This window comes from Gadus morhua, chromosome 9 (genome assembly GCF_902167405.1).
Source record: "Gadus morhua chromosome 9, gadMor3.0, whole genome shotgun sequence".
In the NCBI taxonomy this organism is placed as follows: Eukaryota; Metazoa; Chordata; class Actinopteri; order Gadiformes; family Gadidae; genus Gadus; species Gadus morhua.
The window spans coordinates 4,597,547-4,602,546 of NC_044056.1; the positions used below are offsets into that span (position 1 = coordinate 4,597,547).

At 42.5% G+C, this 5,000-nt stretch overlaps 1 protein-coding gene across 1 annotated transcript in view; it reads right to left on the reverse strand.

The window, feature by feature from the left end:
• LOC115550753 (cyclic nucleotide-gated cation channel beta-1-like) overlaps nt 1-1,522 on the reverse strand; it is a gene marked incomplete at its 3' end in the record, with an annotated part of 32,102 nt that extends 30,580 nt beyond the window's left edge. The window contains 1 exon segment of the mRNA XM_030366038.1: nt 1,262-1,522.
• Nucleotides 1,523-5,000: the final 3,478 nt, after the last annotated feature.

Here is a 5,000-nt window from a genome sequence, read left to right on the forward strand (position 1 = left end):
GGAGGTTGTGTGATTATCATGTTAATGGTAATCCGCCCTCGCTGACTGATGACAGGAGATAATGGGCCCTCACAGGGGCCAACAGGCCCCCCTGGGCTGAGCGGCCCCTGCTTTAATCACCTATTTGGCCTTAGTCTCTTGAGATATACGTATATATATATATATATATATATATATATATATATATATATATATACATAATAGAAAGAATGGAGAGACATGGATAGAACATAATAGAAAACGAAAGATAGATACATCTCAGCTATACCTATAACAGACAGACATAGAGAGAATAGACACATATAGATAGGATACGGAGCAATATATAGATAAAATGTGTATCTAGCGTTCTATTCTATCTGAGCCAGCCGCTGTAATGCCCCACCAAGGACAAAGACGTGATGAACAGCAGACTTCAAAACCTCTGCAAGGAGCAATTAGCTTACAGGCTAACAAAGCAGAAAACAGAATGGACGTGAATCAAACTGATCCTAATCACAGGCCTGAAGGACAGAAAGAAGGATGCTCAATCACGTCCACATTTACAGTCTGTGTTTCTATTTTACTTTTTACGACTCATTGTGTTAACTATTCATTCATTCATTCATTCATTCATATATATTTTTGTAGTTCTTTGCATATTGTTAGTTTGAAATTTGTTGTTGTTCATTTTACTGTCCTGTACTTCTGTTGTTAAACCCACATTTTCATGAATAAAGAACATCTTGTTTCATGAACAGCATCAGTTAGGAGCTCTGTGGGGACATGGCTAGTAACCGTACGAGTGCTCTAATGGTGCGACTCCGGTGTGACTCCTGACAGCAGAGATTAAGCTTGTCTGTCTCTGACCTAATCCTTAGTGTGTGGTATTGGATTAAATGGTATACCACCCGACACACCCCACACCTACATATACTGTCCAAGACTGCTGTCCAGCCGATCAGTGAGGATCAATCACTCTGTGAGTTACTTTTGGGAGGGCACACAAATCAATATTTCAGAATGTCCTACTCTGTCGATTTCTAGAGAACATCAACAAAGATCTGAAGCATAACATTGTCTCAAAAAGACATGCAAACATGGCGTCTCTTGAATGTTTTAGACCCTGGATAACCGCGCACGAGTCCCATCCGGACTATGTCGATCGAACAAACAAACTAAACAAACATAAACTAACATTAGCTACAACTGGAAAAAGACATCTTCAACCTGTCTCACCTGTCTGTCTGTGTGTTTGGAGGAGATTCTGTCTGTGACTCACCTGTCTGTGTGTTTAGAGGATATTCTGCCTGTCCGGAGCGTACATATCCAGTCCTGACACGACGTAGTTCCAGCGGGTTCTGGTGGCCTTGGTGTGATATATCGGTTAATGGGATTATCTGGTCTTCACCTGGAGGACCAGGGTCAAGCATGCCCCAGTTAGCAGCAGATTAGCACAAAGGAAGTAGTGGCCAGTTAGCCTTGTCTGAGGCTAACTGCTGCTTCAACATGCGCTTTATTACTACTGGAAATTATTGTCTTTTATTGAGAGTGACTGTCCTTGAAACGTATTTGAAATGTGTTTCCTGCTGATGTGAAGCCCTCTGACTAGCCAAAGTGTTTGAAGGCTGCGGTAAAGATGAATGTGCCTTGTCTTACACTCTGGTTGGCCTCTTCTAACCTCCTTACCCCTTCATCCTCAGTGCTTGTCTCTCATTGGCTAGCGAGGGCCCGTGTCAGCTCATCTGTTCACAAAGACAGACTCTAGGTACAACTGTCTTAAAGGCCAACACAGACCCACCTTAGACAACGCCGCCTCAAGGGACAAAGAAGCCTCTAAAGGTCCCATATTATACCAACTGATGTGAGTGTGATTAGCCATAACAAGCCGTTTGGAAAATCTGCCACTTCTGACATCACAAGTGGCCGTGTCCACCTAGATGTCTGCTGGATAGATAAATCAATCAGCCTACCGAGTGGAACGTTGCTCTATCTATCTGTCATACATCTAGTTGGACACGCCCACTTGTGATGTCAGAAGAGGCCGATTTTCAAAACGGCTTGTAATGGCTAATTAGACACACCTGTTGGTATAACATGGGCCCTTTAAGGACAAAAGTGGCCAGGGTGATCAACCCAACGTAGCCTCCCCTGGCTACACTAAAACATCTGTTACCAATGACGTTTGCATTTAGCCAGTGCGTGCGTGCAACGATAATAATCGATAGCAATAGAGCGCTTCTACACAGACCCATGAAGTCATTTTGACCGATTATATTGAAAACAGATGCTTTAGGAGTACAGTGGTTGGCTGGACAGTCGAAAAATAATAACAGATCTAGATCGGTTTGTTTTGTTGAGATTAAAGGTTTCATTATACTTCATGTACATTATACATACTATACTATGCATGAACGTACGAAGACTCTTCTCAGGAGTTGGACAGCAACGGTGCAAATCAAACTATTTGAGAGTGGAGGGAGAGAGATGTGAAGGAGAGAGATGGGGAAGAAGGGAAAGAAAGAGAGAGAGGGAGAGAGAGAGAGAGATGGGGAAGGAGCGAGATGGGGAAGAAGAAAGATATAGAGAGATGGGGAAGAAGTGAAAGAAAGAGAGAGAGGGAGAGAGAGAGAGAGAGAGGGAGAGAGAGAGAGAGAGAGAGAGAGAGAGAGAGAGAGAGAGAGAGAGAGAGAGAGAGAGAGAGAGAGAGAGAGAGAGAGAGATGGTGTAGGAGAGAGAGAGAGAGAGAGAGAGAGAGAGAGAGAGAGAGAGAGAGAGAGAGAGAGATGGTGTAGGAGAGAGAGAGAGAGAGAGAGAGAGAGAGAGAGAGAGAGAGAGAGAGAGAGAGAGAGAGAGAGAGAGAGAGAGAGAGAGATGGTGTAGGAGAGAGAGAGAGAGAGCGATGGGGAAGAAAAGAGAGACATAGAGAAAGAGAGATGGTGAAGAGGAGAGAAAGCGATTGTGAAGAGAGATAAAGGAAGGAAGATAGGAGGGGGGAAAAGAGGAGGTGAAATAAGGAGATAGGGATCAAGGGGAGGATGGAATGTGTGTGATGACGTAATCACGGTGCCAGCGATTACCTGTGATCCAGGAGCGACCCGGATAGTAAAGATAACCGAGGGAAAAGGACGAGAGACATAGGATGTGACTGAGGAGAGAGAGAGAGAGAGAGAGAGAGAGAGAGAGAGAGAGAGAGAGAGAGAGAGAGAGAGAGAGAGAGAGAGAGAGAGAGAAATAAATGGAATTAAAAGCGATTAAAAGCAATGTACAAATCCTACACATAGTCCCTTTAATAACATATGTATCCATGAAGTCACAGTGGATTAAAGTGTGAAAAAGTAGGCCTACAGCCAGGTAGACAGACGGACAGGTCAGCAGTCAGTTCATTTATCTTACCATATAGTAACCTTAGACGCAAGGTTGTGTCCGTGCCAATGTGTGTTTTCTTGTGTACTTGTGTGCGTGTGTCTGTGTGTGTATTTGTGCGTGTGTGCGTGTGAGGCTAATTTCGAGTAATGAAGAGAAAGGAGGACGAGGGCCTCCTCCATGATCTCATTATGAGCTCAGTGGGAGATAATCTCGAGGAGAGCTGGCCACAGACCGACCCTAGGCTCACCATCCTACACAGGCAACCCCTACCCCGGGCAAAGACACACTGAGCTCCAGCTTATATAGACCCTACAGACCTTACCCAATGACCACCAGCCTTCCCTGGTTGCCCAACACGTACCCGAAGGTAGCCATCGCTAAACTCAGTAGTGCAGCAAAACCAAGCTCTGAGTGCTACCTCCATAGAACCGGCTGTATCATCAATATGTAAACAAATACACATTGAATGTTTACTCTAAATGTACTCCCCAAAATACCCTCCCTTATATTTTCCTTGACTAAAACAACCAACGGAAAAGTTTGTGTCTGGATAAGCCTACAATATTCAAGTTATGAGCTCATTATACCATTGTTCAGATTATTTCCACCTGAGCACACATCAACCAACTCATAAACGCATAAACTGTATATTAGTGAACGTAGCAGCATTTTGGATATAGCATATTCTCTTTTTAAGCATTATAACACATTTGTTCTTAAGTTTTGACCTTTTAATGAAGACAATGGCTCTACCTAGTGGACAAAGGCCTACGGAAGCACCTCAAAGCACTACCATTACATTTCGCCTTAAATTGAATTGCCTGTGTGCCTTAATGTTTGAGCTGCATTATTACAGAAACACGTGTTAATAAAAAGCAGTGGAAAACAGCAGGCGGTTTGCTTTTGTGCTTTTATTGTGAAATTCTTGTTCCCTCTATAAAGCAGTGTCGAGGTTACACAGAACATGCCCTGCATGGATCATCATTTCTTTTCACAATAATATACTGCGATTCTGCCTCTAATGAGCATTAACACTGAAAAAATTTACAAAACAGATGCACACAAATGAAAGCAAAAACTTATCCTAAATTATTATCCACAATTCTCAGAGAAAACATTGTCCTCTGAACTTGTCGTCCAGTATTCACAGAGGACGGCTAAGGCACATGAAATCATTATCGTTACCATCATTATTATTATGCAAACTAGGGCTGTAAACTATACATGTCAACAAATGGTGATGAACAATTGTGTTTTCTAATTTCATTATGATGAAATATGCTGTAAAACTCTAACAGAAGAAATCCTCAAAATAGGGCTTTTAAAAAAAACACAAAATATATCATGTCATACGATGTCATACATTACTTCAAGGCTATGCTACATGAAGGTAACATGTCATGAAGGTACTGTACGATATCATTGTATCATAAAAATAGTGGCTTAATGCAAATGTATCTTAACCCAATGAACTAGGTTATACTTGGTTTGATAATGTGTGTGTGTGTGTATGGATGTATGTGTGTGTGTGTGTGTGTGTGTGTGTGTGTGTGTGTGTGTGTGTGTGTGTGTGTGTGTGTGTGTGTGTGTGTGTGTCTGTGTGCATATACGTGTGTGTATGTGTGTGTGCGTATGTGTTTGTGTTGTCTCTG